The 25,745-nt window shown below is 44.3% G+C and overlaps 1 non-coding gene across 1 annotated transcript; it reads right to left on the bottom strand.

The window, feature by feature from the left end:
• Positions 1-3,451: 3,451 nt before the first annotated feature.
• Positions 3,452-3,524, bottom strand: TRNAF-GAA (transfer RNA phenylalanine (anticodon GAA)). Its single transcript has one exon. It is a non-coding gene; the product is annotated as a tRNA-Phe (tRNA).
• Between the last annotated feature and the right edge of the window lie 22,221 nt (positions 3,525-25,745).

The raw sequence follows: 25,745 nt of genomic DNA, 5'->3' as shown, positions 1-25,745 counted from the left end.
ATGGGCTGTCCAGCAATCATGCATATAATTGGGGTTCAAGTGAATGTGGGTCTCTATGTGAATACAGGAAGGGAAGAAAGGGGGCCTTAAATCAGTTCAGCTGGCTGTAGATTGATTTGGGCCACCTCTGTCTTGTCCCTGCTTCCATGTGATAGCCACTTCTCTTGCCAAAATGAGAAAAGGCACCAGAAGTATCTGCAGCCAGTAACAAACCTCATCCACCAACAATTATCAAAATGATCAAGTAAGACTTTTAACTGTTTTAGATAAAATCTTTGTGGACAGATGCATCAGGATTATTAAACATGGCAGCACCAAGGCAACTGGCAGCTGAAGGGGTCTCAACACATCTAGTTTTGGCAGTTGGAGTAACCTAAGGAAAGGTTGTTCATAGCTCTTTGCATCAAAGATTTCTCAAATCACTCTCTGCTGATTGACCCAGGGTTTGATGCACCTGTGGCCATCCACTCCACTCCTGTGGAGGCAAAGTTGTGTCTTTCAATGTTTTGTTATCAAATGGACAGCTGGAATTTCTGGAGAATAAAACTGAAAAAGACCCTGCTGCCTAGTGAGTAATGCAACCAGATGTTGTTTCTCACTTTGCCCTCTCTAGAAATAACTAGCTGGAGGTGAAGGGCAAGGTCAGAGCTGTCTCCTTCCCTGTTCTACTTACTCATGGGATCTGACTCCCTCATGACAACTGGTTTTAGCCAGAATTATACCTATTCTGTAGGGATGCAGATCCCTTAATGTAACCCACACTTCCATCCCATGTCACTGTCTACCATGTATATGTCTACCAAGAGTCAGGCATGATAGTGTCTTCTAAGTAAGACCAAAAATTTATAGACAATAACATCCTATATTGGTACTACCTCCCCCATATCCCCTGTGTCTGCTGTTGTCCTCCAGATCCTTCATTTTTGTCAAGGAGGGTTCATGACACGGCAGTCTCCATATGACATTAATTAGTTTATGGAATCTGATAACACTGGATGCAAGCAGTGTCCAAGAAGAGTTTTGGGCTACAATCTCAAAAGCGAAGAGGAATACAATAACTGCAAAAGTAGGTTAAAACCTAGGTGTTTCCCTGGGTTTTGTCGCTTATACAAGATTTCAGCTTTTCTTTAAAACAAATTTTAAAAGTACTTGGGGAAGGAGAATGGAGAAGAGAAGGTTTTGATTTATCATACCTCCTTCATCCACTTTGTTGTGTCTAATGAAACCTGAGTAACCTCAGTGTGATCACCCACTGTGGCAACAGATGGCTGTGCAGCAAAATCAAAATTAGAGATGGGAAGTTGGTTCCCAGCTGCCGGATGTGGTAAAACCTCTTTCCTACAAGGCCCACTACAAGACTTCTCTGGCAGCGGTTGCCCTTCTTGAAGAACAGGAAAGCTTGCTGGGTGTTGCTGTATACCAATGGGTAGAAACCTTTGAATTTACAGCTAGCACACATCCTCAACCACTTTAAACACATTCTTTATAATGCGGCCTTCTAGTTCAACCCCACAGTCTTTTTTTTTTTTTCTTTTTTGTGTGTGTGTTTATCTCCTCCAGAGACACACAGACAACACTCAATCTCTCCTAGTCTTTGCCACGATAGGCAAAATGTTCCAAGTTCTCATCTCCATTCATGTGATAGTCTCTCTCCCTTTCCAGATCAATCCCAAAGTCCTTCCTGGCTGTTTAAAATGATCTGTATCAATAGTGATCAAGGCTTCTGTAGTCTCTTACATCATCTCCAGTCCATCATTCTCTTTCCTACACTGTTTCCTCATTATTTACAGCATCTGTCACTGTTCTTCTGAGATGAGCTGTCCTCTTATTTTTCATCACTTCCCCCTCCTGGTTTTCTGATCAAGTTTGAGGTAAATTCACCTGAAAGTCATAGGATTTCCTAAGGAACATTTTCCAGAGCACAGTTCAGTGACGCTGATGCCAGCATTATAAAGGAAGTGTTTTCCTGGACAGCATGACTGTTTGTAGTTCTTGCAAATAAAAGGTATTAGAGAAAAAGAGGACTTGAGAGGTGTATGAGTAATACAGCATCATCTGTGGGGACACGTGCTGGAATAACACACCAAAACAAGCTGAGAACACAGAGTACTTTCACCTGCAAGTTAACTCTCACCACACTTAGGGAAGGTGAAGGAAGGCAGATGTCACTGCTACAGCTAGGGAAACTGACTCATAGTGATTCAATTTGCACAGATCATTCATTCAGCTGGCTTTATGGAGAGCCTAAGCTAAAGTTATTTATGCTTTGTTCTGAGTTGCAGCTGTGTGAATTATGCAGTAAAGCTTAATTTAATTGCATAAGAGGAAGACAAGACTATGAACTCCATTGATTACCTGGTAAAAGGACACAGAGCACTTGGGTGTTCTAGTGCATTCAGACCTGTCCATGATGTCCCCAGCTTGGCTTTTTGTCACCTCACTTCTCTTGCCCTCATTAACAGCCAATGTCCCAGTAAAGCCTCTTCCCTTTCTTGCAGCCAAATATGACTTCGTATTGGCTCTAGCTCTTCTTTGGGTTGTCCTTGAGTTTGCTCCATGACCACCTGACCAATGTTGAACACCAAAAGCACACTACTGTCCAAGGACACTGTCACAGCAAAGTGCTGGCATCCGTTCCACCCGCTGACTTTCCTACCTCCAAAGAAGGCTGCAGCTCACCGAGAGGAACAAACATACCATAGAAGGGAAGCAATCTCTGCCAAGCGCTGCAGAAATGGGACACAGATGGTGTCTTAAACGAGAACGGAAGTTTATTTGGGGGCTCTGTCTGTGACGTAGCGTTGCAGATCTTGCAACAGATGACAGACACCAGGATTTCAGAGCCGGTGATGAGATAATTTTGAAGCAGTGTCTGTCCATAGGTCTGTTAGTCTGTCTGAAAAAAAAAAAAAAAGAAAGAAAAAAGGAAAAAAGAGAAAAAGTTGAACTCAATAACTAGTTCAGTAAGGATAAGAATGTATAAATCTGCTTTTATTTGTATGTAGGCCTAGTTCTTCTGACACCCTAATCTTAACCACAGCTGTTTATTGTCTGGTTGGTCAGCCCAAATGGCCAGGCAGCCATTGCTGATAGAAATATAAGAGGATGACATTAGCCTTGCTTTTCCCTTCTTTAAACATATACTTTTGTCTTTGTCCTCTACACATAGAATAGTTGGAAGGGACCTCTGGAGGTCATCTGGTCCAATCCCCTGCTCTAACAGGGTCACCTAGAACCAGTTGCCCAGGAACACATCCAGACATATTTCCGAGAATGGAGACTCCAAAACCTCTCAGGGTAACCAGTACCGGGTCTCCCACCCTCTACTCATGAGAGATGTTCCAGTCCTTTCATCAGCTTCCTGGCCCCTTTGCTGGACTCTTTAGTAGCTCTGGGTCTCTCTAGCATTGAAGAGCCCAGCACTAGTCACAAAAAAGCTACAAGAAAATGCTGCTGAAGCCCGGGTTTGAACCAGGGACCTTTAGATCTTCAGTCTAACGCTCTCCCAGCTGAGCTACTTCAGCTTTGCTGTAGGACTGTTTTTTGAAAAACCTGTTGGAATGTAATTATCTTTCAGCCTTTTCAGACAAGCTTTGATACCAGTTGTGTTGACGAATGCAGTTCTCTTCCACAGGTTTAGACTTGTCTGGGATGCGATAGCCATTCCTTGGTCCATGGCGCATGTTGCTAATTGCAGAGATCAGAACTGGGTGGAGCACAGGGGTATTTGCACCCCTGTCAATAAACCAAATAACAGCATCAGAGGGAATGTGTTGGTTGCATTTCCAGAGTGGTCTGGTATAACCAAAATACCAAGACCCCTTCTCATTAAGGAAAGGTTTGAGTGTGCTGATAAGAAATAAGAAAGCGGGGGTCCTTGCTGTACCGAAAGCCCAAGGTCTGCACAGCTAAAACCTGGAGTTAAACAGCAACCTTGATCCAAGTACCAGCCAAGAACATTAGAATGGAACTAATTTCTAATACCTTTTCACAGAACCCACTGAAGGATCTGGAGTTATTCATGGAGCCTGGCTGATACTTTCACATCTATCTCTGCATCTAGGGAATGGGAGTCAGACATATTCATGCAGTGATAAGGTAGATGTTTGCCCAGCCCACCAACTTATTCTGCAGACAGAGGACTTTCACTCCCAGGACAGACAACCTACCATCTTTCACCAGCTCCAAATTCACATCTCCTCAAAATACATACGTGAAATGCACACTAGGTTTTCCATGTCTGCTAAAAATCTGATAGGGAAAGGTGTCAAAAATACATTTAATCTGGCTTTGAATGTTCAGCTCGACAGCAGCAGATATTTCCTCACAGATGTTTATTAAATAACAGTTCCTGGTATCTAAGACTCCCAAAGTGGGCTGTGGAACCTCTTGCAATATCCAAACATCATGATCATATTGTAAGTGGGTTTCCTCTCTGCCAAACCACTTCCACTCCTGGATCCCAGTGGTGATCCTACCCATGACCAATGAGGAGCTGATCACACATGCAGGTCTCAGCATCTCTGTGCTTAGGAGGTAGGGATGGCTAAGCACTGCACAGAACTTCTGCTTCTTGTCCATTTACACTTAGAAATTGTTTCCTATATGTGACCTAGAAACATGCCAGACCCAGCCCTTGACAGCTCTACAATGCTGAGGACAGGGACACATAACAACTCCAGGGCATTGCTAAAGACCATGGCCACCAGGCAACTGAATCCCAAGCCCAACTCCTCTGTTACATTTTGTGTTTGGTAGAGATGCTGATATGGAACCCAGAATATGGCTCAGGGATTTAGTGCCACGGAAGAGTGATTAGATCTCAGCCCTGAAGTGGAAATGAGAATTCCTTATTACCTATCCTATTGACTGTGTCTCTCACCTTCACCTGGCCCTCATGATCCATAAGAATGTAGTTGGGAATTAACCCTAATAAATCTTTCCAATTGTCCATGAAAGAAGATGAGGAAGAAATCATGCAACCTGCCTCCCACAAAATCATCTACAGACCAAGGCTGTATGTTCAGAACAGGTCTGGTTATATTTATTTACAAAAGATGCTACAGGACTGATTTCTTGAGCTCATTGTCTAAGGATCCTACAAATACAGCTTGGATCAGCCTGCAGGAACAGAAAACTCTTTTTGGTGTATATTTTCCTCATTTGGATGCTGAAGGAAGTTAGAAAAAGCATTGCATACCCATATGATTTATTAGATTATTATTGTGGGGTCATCATAAGAGTTTACTTGTATGTAAAGCTTTGCTTTAAAAGGTCACTAAGGTCTGGAGTGTGGACCTGCTCCAGGTTTATTTTTATTCTAAAGACTGTGTATTTTGACACATTGATGCCTTTTATTCTGTTGAAAGAGTACTGGTTTTGTTCTTCCCCTAAGAGCTCTGAGCTATTTAGCATTACCAGCACTGATGATTACCAAATTCCTAGAAGGCCAGATAGGGACATCAGTATGATAGGTAACAAAGACCACAAGAAAAGACCTGCTGATCCTGGCAGGACTTCTTTCTGCAAACCCCAGCAGCTTGGAAAAGGTTCCTGCAATGAGACTCATCTCACATGACTTCCCAAAGGCCAACAAGGCAAATCTCTAAACCTGACCTAGAGCTCACAGAAATTGAGAACACCGGTGCTTGTGTTTGTAAATTCAAATTGGGAACACTGAGTTCCGAGATTGAATCTCCCTTCAAAACCCAACCAAATCAAATCAAACCAAACCAAATCAGAACAAAAATTTTGAATGTCAGGTCTGGAGGACTCTGCATGACACCTCAGACACTATCAGCACATGAGTTTGGCAAACTGAGCATGCAATTTATAACAGCAATTCATATATGCATCAAGAAGTGTTGTGGTGGGTTACAACTCGGCTCCCTACAGCCACACCAGAAATGATGTTACTTGGTGACAATGAGAAAAGGTATTTCCACTACTGAGCTCAGCTGAAACATTGTCTTTCCCTAGAAATTACACTTCTGCATGAAATGTCTGCTATACCGTGTGGTGTGAGGGTCACTGGGGGGGTCGTGGTATCATCACATGAGAATTTTGTTTTGCTGTAAACCGTAGTCTGCATGAGCTATCCTGGAGCATGCTGCATGGCTCAGGGACCAAGGACCAGCTCAGCAGTTTTTCTACAGTTTTAATGAAGACATAACAATCTTTTGCACAGAGAAGGCAGGTTATGGAGTCACTCCATGGCATTTTCCAGAATCTGTTATGCTCATTGCAAAGATAGGCTGGGTCCTATCAAAAGTTTTTCTCCAAATTTAATTAGAACTGACAGTGCATGTCACTTCTGGATCTGTAAAAATCCCATTCCTCTTCCAACTCTGCATGAGCTTATCCGGTGGGAGGGTTGCGATGCGATTGCGATTTAGGTCTGCATTGCGATTTGCGTCTATTTGGCATGAAAGAACCAGAGCAGAGCAAAGCCTTCTCAAGGCCAGTGGTGCCACCTAATGGGAAAATTCCCAGGGAATCAGCTTCTCGGAAGTTACATCCTTAACTGGAGTGTTGCTAGGTGACGTAGACATGGAAATCAGCACCTCTGATGTAAGCGTCCCTTTTCTAATGCTTTACGACCATCCTTCCATCAATCTATTCCCTTTTCCACAGTGTCTGAGTCACACACATGAGACTGCCCCGGAAAATTAATTCTCTTTCCTGCTTAAATCCACTCTCAGCGATCCCTGAAGCTACCAAAGCATTTTTGAGCTTCTTGGTGCTCTGAGTCTGACTGAAAAGGAAATTATCCCAGATTTGTGGATTATGAAGAGCCAAGCACAAAATAAGAAGGAATGAGGAGCTGCCAGGGGAAGGACCAGGACTCTGTGGGTTTTCTGAAGGGGGAAAGGGCTAAACCCAGGCACACTAGATATAAGAATAGATTCATATAACGGTTTGTGCTGGAAGCAACCTTAAAGTTCACCTAGTACCAACCTCCCTGCCATGGGCAGGGACACCTGCCACCAGACCAGCTTGCGCAAAGCCCCATCCAGCCTGGCCTTGAACACTTCCAGGGACAGGGCATCCACAGCTTCACTGGGCAACATGGTTCAGTGTCTCACCACCCTCACAGTAAGAATTTCTTCCTCATATCTCATCTAAATCTACCCTCTTTCAGCCTGGGGGCAGCGCGCCAATGTTTGAGGGACGTTTGCTAGCAAAGCCCTTTGGTCTGCTGTCTCAGTGGAAGTGGGGGATGGAGATCCATGCAGCAGTAAAGACAGAAAGGTTATTAATGTATTAGAAGACATGGAAGCACTTGACAACGGTCACATAGGAATTATGGTTTCTCCCCACAAAAAAGGTGGCAGGATCAATAGCCCAGCTGAAGTCCACCTGTACCAGTGCACACAGCATGAGCAACAAACAGGAGGAGCTGGAAGTCATTGTGCGGCAGGAAAACTGTGGCATGGCTGCCGTCACAAAAACACGGTGGGATGATCCACACAACTGCAGTTCTGCAATGGATGGCTCTTCACAGGGGATAGGCAGGGAGGGACAGGTAGTGGGGTAACCCTGCATGTCAGGGAGTATTTTTATTGTCTGGAGCTTAATGATGGTGACAATAGGGTTCAGTGTTTATGGGCAAGAATCAGGGGGAAGGCCAGCCAGGCACATATCCTGGTGCGAGTCTGCTACAGACCACCCAACCAAGATGAAGAGGCAGACTAAATTTTCTATAGTCATCTGGGGGAAGTCTCCCAATTGCTAGTCCCTGTTCTTGGGGACCTCAACTTACCAGCTGTCTGCCAGAAATACAGTACAGCGGAGAGGAAACAGTCTAGGAGGTTTCTGCACGTGTGGAAGAGACCTTCCTGACCCAGCTGGTCAGTGAGCCAACTAGGGAAGGCACCTGCTGGAGCTAGTGTTTCTGAACAGAGAAGGCCTTGTTGATGGTTGGAGGCCATCCTGGGCACAGCAATCATGAAATGATAGTTTTTGATTCTCAGAGAAGTAAGGAGGGGGGTCAGCAGGCATGCCAGGCTGGGCTTCCACAGGGCAGACTTTGGCCTGTTTAGGAGCCTGGTTGACAGGGTCCCTTGGGAGGCAGTCCCGAAGGGCCAAGGAGTCAATGAAGGTGGGACATTCTTCCAGAAGGAAATCTTAATGGTGCAGACCATCCTCATGTGTCAAAAGATGAGTGAGGGAGGAATACGATCAACCTGTCTGAAGAGAGAAAATTGGCTGGAACTCAGGGGAAAAAGGAGAATTTATAACCTTTGGAAGAAGGGGCAGGCAAGCATTGGGACAGGCTGCCGAGGGAAGTGGTTGAGTGACCATCCCTAGTGGTATTTAAAGAATGTGTAGATGTGGCACTTAGGGGCATGGTTTAATGGTGGACTAACATTAACAGTTGGATTTGATGATCTTAAAGGTCTATTCTAGCCTAAGCAATTATATGATTCTATGACTCACCTTAGTTACACATTTTGCAAATGAGAGGTGAGGCAGGCTCTCTGCATTGCAACTTCCACATGCTATTGCATTTTAGCAGAATCTGGAATCACATTGTGACTCTGCAAAGGAAAAGATAACATCTCAAAGCAGTGCCTGGCAAAAGTTTGCACATGACAACCCCCTGCAGCCGCTTTGCGTCATAAATAATCACAAGAGTTGGCAGGAATGAGCTGTGATGACTGGCCTGGTCTCAAGGGATTGTTTTATTCCCTGACTGTGTTGTCATTCCAGCACCTGCACCTATTCCCTCATGACAATCTCACCCACCACAGACCCCCTGGCCTGCCTTTAGTTTGCAGGAGTGTGTTACAGTGGTTAGATCAGGGTCCTGGTCTTTCTCAGATCTCAGCTCAGCTCTATCATCAGTGAGTCACGGGTTTTAAGCTGTCTCAGTCAGCCTTTTGTTTTTTTAGTTTCTCTTAAGGTTGAAAAGGTATTTCCAAGTATCTTCCCTATTTCTTCCCGGGGTGAAGATTTTTCCAAGGGCTGGCAGTTCTTATAGGTATCCAAAACTACCAAAGAAATTTATGTTATGTGATGTTGAAAGTTTTTTTGCTGCTGTTCTTAGGGAGAGGGTTCAAGTGAAGATATGGGCGGATGTGCAATTTCATGGCTGAAGAAGGGATTAACATTTAGAGCAAAGGGCAGAAACCTTCAATTAAGCAGGCTTGAATCATTAATTCTAGCAAGGAGCTATGCTCTGCTGGTAATGATGACTTTTCAGCTGTGGCTAGTGCTGCTTAGAGCCTTGAATGCTAACTGGCATAGGTGGTCGGGCATCAGTACTTGTCCTCAGAGCCCAGGGGATTTCCAGTGACTTCTTTTCATCTCCCTTGTGTTGAATCCAAGAGTTTCAGCAACCAGAAAAGGGTTCATCTGTAGGGGTGTTATGATTGGAAGTCTGTGGGTCCAAGGCATGATGCTCAGGGCTTTGGAGAAGCACCCTGAGGTGTCAGGCAATAAAGGGCTTAGCCCCAGCATGCCACGGAGGAGTGATTATATGGTGTGTGAGAGTCATGAGGAGGTAGATCCAGCTCTCTCTTTAGCTTGCTGAGGTCTTTTTTTTAAAAAAAAAATGCTTCACTGTGTAGTGACTTCAGGAGCATTCAAGCCCATAAAATCAACATCACCTGAGGCATATTAACCTAAGGCATGGGAGTGAGGGTGAAGGATGAGTAGCTGGGGAGGACTAGAAAAGAAAAGTTCAAGGCTCCTAGTTGTCACACAAGTAGCCTGCAGTCAGGATTTATCTCAATAAGTACTTTACTCTGTCTCCTTCCTCTAGCCTGGGAGCTACGTGGTGCTGGGGAAGGTGACCTGAGCACCTTGTCCACAGACCTTACTGCACCAGCTAGCTTAGGAGGAGAGGGTTGATTTATGGTGGTGTGGATGGGACTTTGCAAGCCAAGACAAGCACAGGCTGGAGAGCTGGGGGGTTTAAATCAGATATTGGGATCATTAGCTGTAGTTTGAAGCTGGGGCAACATATGCTTTTGCATTTGCCCAAAACATTGGCTGTTTAACCCTGTCTTTCTGAAAACTCCCACCACAAGAAATAGCAAATATATCTGAAGTTAAGTTCCTCCAAACATCTGTGCTAGAGGAAATGAGGAGTCTGTGTTGGGGGGGAGAGGACATGACACTTCACAAGCCATTATTGCCTTTGCTTGGTGCCCAGATGCTGTTCCCCTGCACCCTTACGGCCATTTCAGGCAGGATGACTTGCAGCAGGATGATTGCACTCTTATTTCTCTGCATCCCTCTCCCTCAATTTGAAACTGTTCAGCCCACTCTCCATCCATGGGAAGATCCTGCTGACACTCCTATGGCTTGGACTTGTGTATTTTGAGGTCCTTTGGCTCACAGTCTACCCCTGATTTCCACCTTTCCACTTTGCTCCCATCCAAAGATCATGCAAACCATAGAGGTGTGTGTTTATCATCTCAGAGCTGCACTGCTTAACTCCTCTGCCTTTCCTGAACTGAATTTGCATGTAGAGAAGGGGCTGTTTCAAAGTCAAAGCTTTAGTGTAACAACTCTCTCAACCCTTCTGGATGCAGACTTTTTTTTTTTTTTTTCTTTTTTTTTTCTTTTGGTGGGGGGATCTCCTGCCTTTGTAGTAGAAATCTGTGATGTTCCAGATGGTTAAACCAAGCAAACATGTTTTCAGGAACCAGTTTGGTATTCACTGTGTTTTTCCTAGATGTGCTGAGCAGCAGCTCAGTAAAATTAGTAAAAGAAAACAAACAAACACACCAAACCTCTACTGGTTCCCCTGTGCCTCAGTTTCTCCATCAGTAAAAGGACTCTGTCTCTGCCGTAGCAGGTGAGAACTCTCAAGCATTTGAGGCTGGAAAGTGCTCAGATCTGAGAAGCACTGTCAGCCCTCAATCTGATCAATAAGTGGCTCTTTAGATATTCCCCATCCTCCAAAGAACCTCAGGCAGGTGGGTTACCCTAGTGCTGATAGGCACTGATGCCCTAAACCAGCAATTTCTCTTCCTGACCATCTCTCCCTAGCTCCACCTTACCTCTAACCTGTTAAATGCAGTCTGCTCTGACTTCCTCTCACAGGAAAAACTTTGGGCAATGAAGGAATGCAAATAAAAAGGCTGCTGGCCAGATACTTGAAAGAGCTGAGCTGGGGTTGTCAGTAAGGCCAGCTTGCCTAATGGTGCAGAGCCCACTCAGACCCCTGAAGTAAACATCATGTGGTGAGTGGCAAACCACACAACAAAGCAAGAAAGAACAAACGCCAGGAAAACCCAGGCCAGGGACAGCCTCTCTCCACCAGTGACAGACCCCCATGGGTTTCACTGGTGGAGCACCAGGTGGGAAGCAGGCATGGAAAACCAACTTAATTTTTCAGTTCTCTTAGCCTATTATGTCACATAGTGTACCACGGTGCACAATTGTTTAACTAGACTTAAATCACTCTAAACTACATAAATTACCTCCAATAATCTCTTTTCCCTCCAAACGCTGACATTTTTTTATTCCAAAACACAGCAATCTTGCTATCTTCCATATAATTGTATAACATATGTAGCTCATTGCTGCTTCTTAAATAAACAAGAGTTATGTTCTGCAGTATGCACCTAGTCGTGCATGATTTCCTTTGTCTTCAACTGTTTTAAACAGAAAGACACTTGGAAATGATCAGACTGTATATCTGTGCTTAAATGTAAAGGGGTTGGGACAAAATAAAAGAACAATTCTCCAAATATAAATGTTATTGTTTAACAACTTTTAATCACAGTCTCCAAAACTGGAAAGAACGAGGTATGTGTTCTTTAGTTATGCTACTGCTTGATAAAGCAGCTCCAACTTCATGAACACCCCTTGTGCAGGGGCTGTTTCAGAGGGAACATGGAGAGGGCCCTCATCCAAAACACTGGCAAAAGCTACATATTGCATGTAGAGTGAGGATGGATCTGGGAGTGTAGGCAATAGATGTCACCAAGATGTGACATCCTCTGGCTGTACTTGGCTTCTCTCAGCTCAGAAGGAAAGCAGAGCCACCAGAAACTTTACCTAAGTTTATACCAGGGTCCTGCAAAGCTCCAGAGAAAGCATGTGGAGATAGGAGAAAGGCCTGGAGCACCTTTAGCTCCCTCCACAGCAGCCTTCTGCAGTTGAAGGTCATCAGTTCAGTCATCTGCTTCATGTTTTGCGAGAATCCCTCCCCTCATTAGTGTCTGGCTGTTTCACCAGTGGGTGAAAAGCTTTACCCCGTCCTAAGTCTGAGTGCATGACTCATCTTCATTCTTTGTCTGTACAAACCAAGCAATCTCTATCATAAGGAAAGCAATCTCAATGTGCAAGATAGAAAGGGACTATGGCATATGGCAATGAAATGTGTGATCTGGAGAATGGGAGGTTCTTCATTTTCATGGGTATCACAACTCTGAACCCGCCCTGAAGGCCAGACACATCTACTACTCTCTGTCAGCATTGGAGAGCATTTTTCTAACCTTGGAGGACTTCTCCAAGCACCCACTGCTTTCACAGATGAGCTGTATGCTGCATCTTTTCATGGCTTCTCCTCCAAAATTCCACTATTGTACATGGCTAAGCATCAGCTGCTAATTTTGCAGTTCCTGCAAGAGCACAATGAGCTTTCATGGACAGACAGACATTTCCTGACAAGAATTGAGACTGTACGTGCCAGTTGGAGGTATTTCATAGGACATGTTGGGAAGGTGGAAACATGAGCTTCAGATCTGTTTCAAAGTCACGTAGCTAACACCAGGCTGTTAGGAGGTCTTCACTTAGGATTCAGGCCTGGAAAGACCTCCTGGAGGAAGGTGGCTAAGCCAGCCTAGTCTCACAAAACTTTGCTGCTTGACACATAGATGACATAAATTGGCTATTGCACTTAGGAGTTAGAGAGGAGATGGAGGTTCAGGTCTCCAGTCTGTCTGAGAAGACCAGAACCTGCAGAACCAAGACTCATGCTCTGCTCACCAGGCTATAGGTATCCTGGAGAACTTCAAGGTGGCTGACTGAAGCTGTTCCGCCACTATTAAACACCCGTTCACCATGTCAAGCTTTGAACCCCAGCTGTCTGTGTAGAGCTTTATCTTGATGCCAGAGATGGCCAGACAACACATCTGGAGCCAAAGCTATTTCATGAGCTTTCCAAGTCCAGCTCCCACAGTAAGACTCTTGCTGCATGGACAGCTATGGGCTAATACGAGCTTCCTGGCGATTCAAACCCACATGACCATTAAGTCCACGACTTCAAAGGAAGGATCCCAGTCTAGTGCAGGGTACCCTCTACCCTTGCCTAGGTGGTTTCTCTAGTGGTTTCTGTCAAGTGAGCTAGCTTTTTTGGCCAGGGTATTGAACCTTGAAAGAGTGATCCTGGCCTTGGGCTGCTGAGTGTCAGAAACAGACCCTTTCTTTTAAAGCAGCGTGCAATGAGAAGCCCAGGCCAGAGGGCCTTCCCAGAGAACATGGACAGGATCAAGCCCTGCAGACAACTTAAACCTGGCAGAGCAAAGACTCGTAGTGGACCCATCTCCCCATCATCGTTTTTGCAATGAAACATGGGAAAAATTGAACTTCTCTTTTACTTGGGTGTAGAAGGGCATTGCTTTAAAGCTAGGGAGATCCTAAAGCAGTAAACAAGATAATGGCACTAATAACCCAGTCCCAAGCCATGCAATCGATTCACCATGGTTAATAAATCCAGCGTGAAATGGACCTGAGTGACAACCGAATTTGATGGGAAGATTGACAGGTTTAAGACACAGAAGAACTGACCTAAAGGGACTCATGGTAACTCATCTGGGTCCTGTGTGGCAGGACTGACATTGGCCATGGTGTCTGGGATCAAACATCCATCTAAGATTTGGAGGCAAAGAAGCCCTGTTTTCCCCCTTCCCCCCATATTTCTCCAGTTGATATGTTACCACCATCTAGTGCCAATAAATCCTTTCGACAGGCCAGATGCTAGGATGTAAAATAAGAATCACCTGTGCATAAATCATCCCTGCCCAAAATAAGTTTATCCTTTCTCCCTCTCATCTTCTCCATTTTCCAGATTCTCCTGCAGATACCAAACTTCCAATCTTCATCAGGAAAGGGAAAAAAATAAAAATTGTTCTAGCCACAAAATGACTGCACTTTGGCTTTCAAAAGTGTCGTCCCTCAGGTGGGAAAAGACAGCAAGAAAAAAACCTGTAAACAGAAAATAGCAAGACTCCCACTCACTGAAGCTGCTGCCTCTCCCTCTGAAGGCAGCACACAGATGAGTCATGGCAAAAAGCATCTCTCTCCCCACAGGGCTGGGGCTCTGCCTTGCCCACCTGCCTTCCCCCGCCAAGAAGGTGGGTGGTACAGTCCCCCAGGCACTGCCTGTGAGTCAGAAGATCCTGGGGAGTCAGAAATATCCCCCAGGAGTGAGGTGAAGCCACCTGCCAGCTTCTGCTCATCTGATATTCAAAGGGTATTTTATCCCAGCAGGGTATAGGAGTTTTAGAGGGGCAAAACACAGGGCAGAAGCCCTCATCAGTCTCCCTGTGGCTCTGGGAAGTCTTCTGATGTTGAATTCTGTTAGGGATGCTGAAAATCTGAGCCACCTGAGGTTTGTAGGAGGGTGGACAGATCTTCTGACACATCAAGAACTTTTTCCTATACAGAAATCATTTCAGCATCAGCGGTTAACTCGAGAGCAGTGTGAGGGGATGGTTTCGGGGGGTTAGCTACAGACTAGTATCACTGACAACTATTATGCAAATAGGCCTAACTAAATCTGTGAATAATCTACCATTGCTTCCTGGCTCATTTTATGCCTACTTTAATATCTGTGGCTCTGACTGAGATCTGTCCCCATTGAAATGCCCTAGAGCTGTCAGCAAAGGGTGTTTTTGTATCTCATAGGAACTCAGATCCTCACCCCTTCCCTAAAAAACAGAGGAAAATACTTAAACTAAGAGTTCCCACACCCAGGAAGAGGAGTCTAAATATAAGATTATGAAGCAAAGGCTTTCTTTTTATTTAATATATATGAAATTGGGGGAAAAATAAAAGCTTTACCCTCTATCTTAATTTCAAAATTATTTCATTACCAAGCCCTATACTTCTGTTAGCAAAGTATTTAGCTATAGATTAGAGGGTGAAATTCATTTATAACCCCAATAAAGGTCTTACTGATGGCTAACAGGACAGGACAGAGGGAAGAAATACCACCTACCAAAACTTACACCAGCTGCAAAACTGTGTGTTGATTAGGTTTTAAAGTTATTCTAAACGTGTAACTGCTGATCATCCATCAACAGCTAGAGGGGAAAGAAAAACAAAATAAAAGGAAAAAAGATGTTTTTGTTGAAAAGTTTTGAAAACAAGCAAACTGTATGTTTGCTGAGTCTTCCTCCATCTGCTCCTCTCCATAGCAGTAACTGCATTTGCTGCTGTATTTCACTCTGTTCTTGCAGTCCTAAGTAACAGACCACAACTAACTGCAGAATTTTGCCTGCAAGTACACAAGCTGGTTGATTTTAGCCAGCCTTTTTTTATTTTGTTTTTTAACATCTCTCAGGGTTGCAGAAAGCCCCCAATTTTCCCACTATTCTAATGCAAGAAAAGGTGAGTGGCAGGGGGTAGTTGTTGTATCCATTAGGACACTAAGAGCCAGACAACTTGTCAGATCATGTGGGCAACAGCTGGCATCTACCCTGGATGGTGAAGCCTAAAAGTGAAACCCACAAATCCAGAACAGCTCTGGGAATTCAGGTCACAACCTTGCCAGGGTGCTGTTTCTGCATCTCTGGGTGTGACCAACCATACCTAGGCAGGATGCTGAGGACTCTGCAGAGCATCCACCATTCCTTCCAGGTGGCACAGGCAGAGTTAGTCCACTCTCCCCCTTCACTTCCCTTCCAGCAACACAAAAATAAAAATCTCCTGCTGACTCAGCCTGTGAGAAAGGAGCTGGGGGTTTATCTGAGAGCTTTTTCCCCCCTAAGACAGAAGGATACAGGCTGTTAGCTAATGACACATAGGGATTAAAGAAACAACCCTTCTGTTTCTTAAATGTTTGAATTTGAAAAATGCCAGCCAAGTATTGTATGTAGAGTGGGATATAGATACACATGCTTAGAGGCAGATAGATGTTTCTAAAATAAAAATTACTCTTTTCATGGAACAGCACAAATATCTGTAAAGCTGTGGGCAGATTTACAGATATATGATATTTTCCCAGTAGCAGGGGGACTCTCTTTTGTTGGCAGAATACTGTCATGCAGGACATGCCAGCACATCTCTGTATCACACTCGCATTGACAAAGTGAAAACTAATTGGAATAATACCCACACGCAGCTGCTGGGCTTCCCCCAGGAGAAGACGCAGCCCACACGTGGCGTAGGTGGGTGCATGCGATGTAGGTCATGGCACACCGCGTTGCTTTGCAAGTGCAACCTTCTTAGCTGGTGACTGACAAGTGTTTCCCTCTGCATCTTCAGCAAGTCTAGCAGACACTGTTAGCTCTGGGGTTGTCTAATTATACCCAGTGTGTTAGGACAAGAAACAAGAGATGAGTTTAAAATTCAAGAGCTGGGCAAGAAATTGGAACAAGGATTTCTTCCAGTTCTCATCTAAACAGTTTCTTCAGCTCATTCTGGGATAAAGCATTGCAGGGTCAGAACACAAAAGAGACCATATGATTCCCAGCATGTCAACACCCTGAACCATGATGGGGGAGATCTTTTCCATAGGTAAATGCTTTCACTGGTGCATGTGGAAAGGCATTAACGCAACAGAAACCCCATAGATGGATTTTAGTTCGAGCTCAGTGGTGAAACAGAGCACTTGTAGAAGATGCCCAGGTCTGGAGACACGTGCTGGTAAGTGCACCTGGGGTAGTACAGCACCGTAGACTCACCCTCCCAGGTGGTAGGTGCATTATCTGACCCCTGGGACAGAACTCTTCAAGACATATTAGCTCTCCTAAAACAGTAACTAGCCATAGGAAGACTATCCTTGACCAAGCTAAGACCGGTGTATCACTTTTGACTAGTTCTGGATGAGACCCTTTTGCCCCCCCAGTTCTGGATAACTGCAGGCAGAGCAATCTCAGCTCTGTTCTCACCCAAGGTAGGTTTCTCCATCTGAGTCAGTCACTCTCAGCTGCCTGCCCAGTTGGTGGGGAGAGATGCTACAAGGCTGAGGGCACGATTTCTCTCTTCCTGCAGTAGGTAGCTAAAAATGTCTCTTTTCTGATTCCTTAAGAGGGATGGAGCACCTCTTGTACGAGGAAAGGCTGACAGAGTTGGGTTTGTTTAACCGGAGAAAAGCAGACTCCAAGGACACCTTATTGAGACCTTTTAGTACTTAAAGGGGGCTTATAAGAAAGATGGAGACAGACTTTTTAGCAGGACCTGTAGCAACAGGACAAGAGGTGTTATAATAAGAGCATGTAGATTCAGACTAGATATAAGGAAGAGATTTTTTACCATAAGGTTGGTAAAACACTGGACCAGGCTGCCCACACAGGTTGCAGATACTCCATGAAATCACGGAATCATAGAATGTTTTGGGATGGAAGAGACCTTAAATATCATCCAGTTCCAACCCCCTGTCACGGGCAGGGACATCTGCCACCAGACCAGGTTGCTCAAAGCCCCATCCAGCCTGGACTTGAACACTGCCAGGGATGGGGCATCCACAGCTTCTCTGGGCAACCTGGTACAGTGCCTCAGCACCCTCACAGCAAAGAATTTCTTCATAATATCTAATCAACATCTACCCTCTTTCAGTTTAAAACCATTCCCCCTTGACCTATCACTTCATGTCCCTGTAAAAAATCCCTCTCCAGCATTCTTGTCGACCCCATTAGGTACTGGAAGACCACTGTAAAGTCTCCCTGGAACCTTTTCTTCTCCAGGCTGAACAAGCCCAACTCTCAGTCTGTCTTCACTGGAGAGGTGCTCCAGCCCTCTGATCTTCTTCATGGCCTCCTCTGGACTCCTCAGGCCTATGTCCTTCTTATATTGGGGGCTTTCTGAGCAGAGGCCAATACTGCAGGTGGGGTCTCATGAGAGCAGAGCAGAGGGACAGAATCACCTCCCTCAACCTGCTGGCCACACTTCACACAGCCCAGGATACAGTTGGCTCTCTGAGCTGCAAGCACACATTGCTGGGCCATGTTGAGCTTCTTGTACACCAGCACCGCCAGGTCCTTCTCCTCAGGGTGCTGTCAATCGATTCTCCGCCCCATCTGTATTGATACTGGGGGCTGCCCTGACCCACATGCAGGACCTGATACTTGGCCTTGTTGAAACTCATGAGGTTCGCACAGGCCCACCTCTCAAGCCTGTCAAGGTCCCTCTGGATAGCATCCATTCCCTCTAGAGTGTTGACTGCACCACTGAGGTTGGTATTGTTGGCAAACTTGCTGAGGGTGCACTTGATCCCACTGTCCGTGTCACTGATAAAGATGTTGAACAGCGCCAGTCCCAATACCAACTCCTGAGGAACGCCACTCATCACTGTCTCCACCTGGACATCGAGCTGTTGATGGCAACTGTTTGAGTGCGACCATCCAGCCAATTCCTTATCCACCGAGTGGTCCACCCTTCAAATGCATGTCTCTCCAGATTAGAGACAAGGATGCCATGCAGGACAGTGTCAAATGCTTTGCACAAGTCCAGGTGGGTGATGTCAGTTGCTCTTCCCTTACCCACCAACGCTGTTACCCCCATCACAGAAGGCCATGAATTTTCTCAGGCAGGACCCGCCCTTAGTGAAGCCATGTTGGTTGTCACCAATCACGTCCCCATTTTCCACGTGCCTTAGCACAGTTTCCAGGAGGATCTGCTCCATGTATCTTGCCAGGCACAGAGGTGAGACTGACTGGCCTGTAATTTGCCAGGTCTTCCTCATTTCCCTTTTTAGAAATGGGAGTTATGTTTCCCCTTTTCTGGTCAGTGGGAACTTCACTGGACTGACACAGCTTCTCAAATATGATGGATAGTGGCCTATCCACTTAATCCAATATTTCCCTCAGGACCCACAGATGCATCTCATCAGATCCCATGGACTTGTGCACCTTTAGGTTCCTTAGACGGTCTCGAACCTGATCTCCTACAGTGGGTGGTTCTTCATTCTCCCAGTCCCTGACTTTGCCTTCTGCCTTCTCCCATCCTTGGAAACATTCAAGGTCATGTTGGACGTGGCTCTGAAAAACCTGATCTAGTGGAAGATGTCCCTGCTCAGTGCAGGGACATTGGACTAGGTGACCTTTAAAGGTCCCTTCCAGCCCAAACCATTTGATGATTCCATAATTCTGTTGTAAAGGGGACTGAATGTGACCAGCTCAGATGGAGTTCTCTAATGTGACATGAAGTGGATCCCAGCTCAAGTGTCTCTACATTACCAATTCCAGGGAGACAGTCTGTTTTGGTTCTTCCATTATACTGCAGACAGGCAATAGCCCGTTTGAGTAGGTGCCAGATGCCTGCTCAGACAGCAGCAGTGATTCCCACATTTACAGGATATCCATCAGTGAGGGTCCTGCTGTTTGCTTTGCTTATGTCTGAGAGTATGACTGTCCAGACATGAAAAGCCAAGAAGGTGGGTAAGTCATGGTCCTCCCTAAAGGTAGAAATGTGCCCCTGCTCCTCATTTCCTTCACAGGGCCAGACCATTTTGCTGCATAGGCTGGATGCAGACCAAGGCAGGACTGACGTGGGTGAAACCTCTGCCAAGCCCAAAGTGCTTAAAACTCTTGACCAGAGGCTAATGTCTGCCATGTCCCATCATTGTTATCTGTTTGATAGCCTGGCTATAAAACTAAGGATATGCAAATGCCTGATGTGACCATCTGCACTTATGCATCTTCGTTTCTCATATCTGCCACAGTCAATTGAGCCCAGATACTGAACTGTTGCACACACAGCAATAAAGTCTTTAAAAATAAGAGTTCATTACTGAATGAGAAGCTTTCAGGATTTATAGGTCATAATGCTCCTAATAAAATAAAATAAAATAAAATAAAATAAAATAAAATAAAATAAAATAAAATAAAATAAAGATGCATATCTTGGCTGACTGCTTCTTGAGCCACACTTCTTGCCTTTGATGCTTGGTCTTTCCCATCTGCCTACCTTACCCAAGTCCTGTCCACTCCTAGAGTGTTTTTCCCCTGAGGGCTAGTGGGTCCATATTGAGTATCATGTCCCATAGCAAAGACCACCCAAGTATCTAGTTGGTGGGAATCATCAGGCACAAGGAAATGTAGCTTATGACATGCTTTAGCCCATCCAAGATGGACAGGTTCTAGTCAATGATTTGGGTGTCCAAGTGTACATAAACAACTAAAAACCTAGCAACACCTCCATTTTGGACAACAAAGGTCTCATGGGTGCTTTAACCACTGAGCTACTGCTTTTGATGGAAAAGGACTGGCATCTAGAATGTGCAAATGTTGGTCAGCTTGGATTCCATTGCTAGAAAAGTGTTGATCATCCCACAGAGCCACTTGTCTCTGCTGACTGGAGGGACTCCAGATGATCAACACAGGATGAACACCATGTAGTTGGATGGCTATTGAAGAGTGTTTTTAATGTACCTCTCCCTTAGAGTTGGTGATTTGGAAGCACCTTCACCACCACCTTCACTTACAGTTGCTCAGGGTGCAGAGCTCTTCCGGACAGTGACTTCAATGACTGACTGCCTTCCTACCCTTACAGGACAGAAGTCTAGTGCTGTAAGCCTGCCTGTAGAAGTCCAGACACATTTCAGGGCATCAGAATCACGGGGGACAGTTCTTTTTCTGGAGAAGTCCTCTTTGTCCAGAGGAGGCACTATAAACCTCCAAGAAATAGCATCATTTCTCTCAGGGACATATTCCACTGGGGTTTAAAAAGGGAGATCTCGAAGGGTTTCAGTGAAGCAACTTGAAGGTTGTTTCTTGAGCTTGATGTGTCCTTTCTGCTTGCAAGGATGGTTCGGGTAAGGGGCAGTGGATGTGAATCTCTTCTGTTTAATGCAATTAACTGCTAATTCAGATGACAGGATCGTTATCAAAGCTGGAACATAAGATAATTTGCATTTAGAAGAAATTCCAAATGATCCTTCTTTGCCATTAGCTTATCTGACACGGATAGAGCTAAGGACACATTTAACTAGAAAGGTGATGTATCAAAGACAAGTAGCCTCAAAAGCAAGGTTTAAACTGCAGATTTTAGCTGCAGTGAATTGGAGCACAGACTGTTTATTCATGGTCTTAATGCTGGAGTTCACAACAGTGTAGACAAACTGCTACTATGAGTTGAATCACCTGGCTTAAATGTGAATCAGAGAGCTCTTCAAGAGCCACATCAGACCTCTGAACTATAGCTGGAGTATACATGATCCTTAGGACATCATCTATGTGAAAATTGCAGTCCTGTCTATCCTTTTTCCCCATCTTCCTCCTACAGTCCTTGCAGAGCAGTAACTGAGTGCCCATTTATGCTTCTTCAGATGAAAAGACTCATAATTTAAAAAAAAAAAAAATCAGCAGAGGAATGACTGGATGAAGAACATGTTGCAGCAAGATTTATGTAGGCATATATATAGGTACCTGCTATAACCTACTAAGAGCAAGACATAGACTCCAGATTTTTATTCCTCAGTCTGATTTAACATAGTAGGAAAATTAACTAAGGCATACTTTAATGGCAATTAATAGAGTTGGGGTTGGGATTTTTTGTTTGCTTTGGTTTGGCTTCTTTTATTTACACTGTAGTAGCTCGTAGAGTCCCAATACTATATGGCAGACATTGATGTGGAGGTCACAGCTCTGAAGAGCACTTAGTGTAAGGGTCCAGCCCAGAGGCACTCTTTCCACTAAAGTATTCCACTAAACTTAAATTATTGGGCTGAGAACAGATGAAAAATGCCTGTTTAGTAAATTCAAAACTATTTCTGAGTTTGTTAGTTTCACAAATTATTGAATCTCCGGAAGACAAACAGAAGCTTAGCAAGAAGCACAAAATCTGTAGGAGATAAAGCAACTCATTTAAAACTAAATATCTTTTGAGTTTCTGGTTGGAAATTACATTTGTTCAATTAGAAGTATTTTTTAACAGAAAACAAGAACTGAGCACTGAAGTAAAACAATCCTTCTGAGCAAAAGTATTATCCACTTTTCATTTTACAAGAGAAAAACAATGCTTGATCAGACTCGATGCAAAATATGTTATTAGGCTTTTTCTTTCCCACAAACGCTGCAGACCACAAGAAAATTAATAAATAAATTTTCCACACAGCTCTCCTATTAAGGAGGTTAAAGTCTGTCTTCATAAATGCATTTATCAGACATGAAGACACAGGATCTGGATGGTATTCACGTTACTTTTGTACACTCTCTGATAAAGTTACCCACTCCTAGAAATTATTCGGAAGAATATTACTCACATGAGCATCAATATTCAGAGTGGTTAGCAGTTCATTTCAGTATTCCCCATACAGTCCTTAATAAATTGTCTGGTCAGCTAACATGATGTGAAAGCTGCAGAAAATATGATAGCAAGTCAGTAAGGTACGAAGACAACATTTTAAAATAACGCTGGGATGCCCCACTTTTTCAAGCAAGTTCCCCAATCCGTGCAAGTTGTGCTCTGTGGGCATAAAATTCCCAGCAGAGATTTATGGAGTGGTCTTGGAGCTGCTTAAGCAACTGGGATTTCTGCCTTCTAAAAGGAGATTTACAGGTGTGCATGCACACCTCTATTTCTGCTTCCCTTCTAAGTAGAGCACACACTATGCATTCACCACACAAGGGAGAAAAACATATCCACATTTCACAGGCAAACTAGGTAATGTCAGAATCTCATCTGTGGACATAGAAAGGGTTTTGTTTGCATATCAAAATGTATATGAAAATAGCTAAGAATAGGTATCCACTCCATTAATGGGAAGTAGGTTCCTGAGGTCTGTCTGGATGAGATTGTTTGGTTTTTATGAGCTTGAGAGCATGCTTTTTGGGGGAAGAATCTTTTTTCTTTCCCTAGCTTGGGTGGGGGAATTTTATAGTCAAAAGGGTAACTTCTGTGCTGCAGATCAGAAAATCAAATCTGTGCCTATAGTGTACTATGAAAGTGCCAAAACCTTTTTGTTCTCAGTGGTATCTGTCCCATTCAACTTAATCTTGAAGGTTTTATTTGATGTTGATTTAGTCTCTTTGTTCAGCCCCAATAAATAACAAGGGAGATACAACTCTGTCTGGCAGAGCAATTTTCATCTGATGTTAACCTAAAACTGAGAGCCAAAAATTATGAAGGTACTTGTACCTTCTTGTTTGCTTACACAGCCACCCTCATTCCTGGAAGAAGCCAGTCTAATTTGATCTCAAAGACCTTTGGTGATGGAGGCTGCATTCCCGGGCAATCTATTTCACTGCTTGACAAGCTTCAAATTAGGAAGCTTTTCTACAAATATCTTTCTTCCTGCAGGGCAAACATGTGGCTTCTTGTGGTACTACTACACTCATACAATCATAGGAAGGTTTGGGATAGAAGGGACCTTAAGGATCATTTAGTTCCAACCCCTCCTGCCATGGGCAGGGACATCTGCCACCAGAACACGTTGCTCCAAGCCCCATCCAGCCTGGCCTTGAACACTGCCAGGGATGGGGCATCCACAGCTGCTCTGGGCAACCTGGTACAGTGCCTCAGCACCCTCACAGCAAAGAATTTCTTCATAATATCTAATCTATATCTACCCTCTTTCAGTTTAAAACCTTTCCCCCTTGTCCTATCATTTCATGTCCCTGTAAAAAGTCCCTCTCCAGCTTTCTTGTCAGCCCCATTAGGTACTGGAAGGCCGCTATAAAGTCTCCCCAGAACCTTTTGTCTAGGCAGAACAACCCAACTCTTTCAGTGTGCCTTCACAAGAGAGGTGCTCCAGTCCTCTGGTAATCTTCACAGCCCTTCTCTAAAGACACTCCAACAGGCCTATGTCCTTCTTATTTTGGTCCAGGATACAGTTGGCTTTCTGGGCTGAAAAAGCACATTGCTGGGTCATGTTGAGCTTTTCATGAACAAACACCCCCAAGTCCTTCTCCTCAGGGCTGCTGTCAATCGATTCTCCACCCCATCTGTATTGATACTGGGGGCTGCCCTGACCCACATGCAGGACCTGATACTTGGCCTTGTTGAAACTCATGAGGTTCGCACAGGCCCACCTCTCAAGCCTGTCAAGGTCCCTCTGGATAGCATCCATTCCCTCCAGAGTGTTGACTGCACCACTGAGGTTGGTATTGTTGGCAAACTTGCTGAGGGTGCACTTGATCCCACTGTCCGTGTCACTGAATAAGACATTAAACAGTGCTGGTCCCAGTATTGATCCCTGAGGAACTCCACTGATCATCAGTCTCCACTTGAACATCAAGCCGTTGACCAACAACTCTCTGAGTGCGACCATCCAGCCAATTCCTTATCCACCGAGTGCTCCACCCATCAAAAAGAATAACCTATTCTTTTATGGCAGCAAGTGTAATATTCTTTATCTACCAGAAACTACCTTTAATTAGCAAATATAACTAACCTGGAGACAGATGAAATGTGCTGCCTGAAACATGGCATTACAGGTCTGCAGATATGTGTATCTGTTCCATTTTTCCCACTCCAGGGTTCATTGAGTATGCATTCAATGAAAAGGACCTTGGGACCATGAATGCCACATTCCTTCTACATCTAACTTCAAGTTGTCAAACCTTTTTCCTGAACTTGAGCAAAGATTTTTCTAAATAGCCAAACTAGTGCTAGGTATTAAAGCATACTGAGGTCTGTGTTCCTAAGCAGGCCAAGATAAAGTTCAGCCCTTGGCCAAATACTCAATGGAGCTGAGAAGGTACTGCATTTGAAAGCTTGATTTATGTCTGTGTCTGTGCTCACATGCATACCTAGGAGAAAATTTTGCTGAAGGCTAGAAATTTTTCACCAGAGAAGAAAATGTTGTCACTGGAGAGGAAAATGTTATGGGACTAACCAGTAGTGGGCATATAGGGAAAAGTGTAAAAGCAAGGTTCATAATGGAGCAACACATAGTCCTGCAACCTGCAGTTTGACTCTCTTTTCAGAGCTTGGACTTAATCCATATTTGCTTTAGTGGGAACAGTATGGGTGGTCACCAGAAGCTGGTAGATGTTAAGCTCACCTTCTTAGGCCACAAGTTTACGAGCAACAGTCTTGTGGAAATCTGTTCAAACAAGTATAACTCAGTATAGTCAAGACAGAGACCATCAGGATCTAAAAAATAAAATAATAAAAAAAAACCCAACAAAATTTTTAACATCTAGCAGCAAAGTCACTCCCAATGCACTGACTGAACTAATTTTTCAGGATTGCAGATGCACTAAAGCACCAAAAGCTGCTGTCTATAATATTCAAGGAGCTGTTGTTTTAACTTTCTCTTTGTGACAGTGTTTGGTAGCTCTTAAGATGACAGTTTATTTGTAACTTCAGCCTGACACCCACTAAGCAATGAAAGTGCCTCTGGGATATTCTTTTTTCTTTTTCCTTTCCCATCTCACATTTTAGTTCCTTCATACATTGCAACAAGTTCGTAACATCTTTGCTTTGCCTTACTATTTTTCATCATTCCCCTCCCCAGGTTACTTGCCAAGTGGAGGTGCTGCTGTAGAAAAGGCAAACAGATTAAGGAATTCAGAGCTCTAGTGTGCCAATAAGAAAATTGCATCTTTCTCTGCACATGCCAAAGCAACAGGGGTGAAAGTGGCACAGCAGTTATCCACTCTGCCTTCTGGATCACG

The sequence above is a fragment of the Falco cherrug genome, chromosome 3 (genome assembly GCF_023634085.1).
Source record: "Falco cherrug isolate bFalChe1 chromosome 3, bFalChe1.pri, whole genome shotgun sequence".
NCBI lineage: Eukaryota > Metazoa > Chordata > Aves > Falconiformes > Falconidae > Falco > Falco cherrug.
Note: the sequence above shows the minus strand (reverse complement) of the source record. Positions and strands in the feature narration are given on the sequence as shown.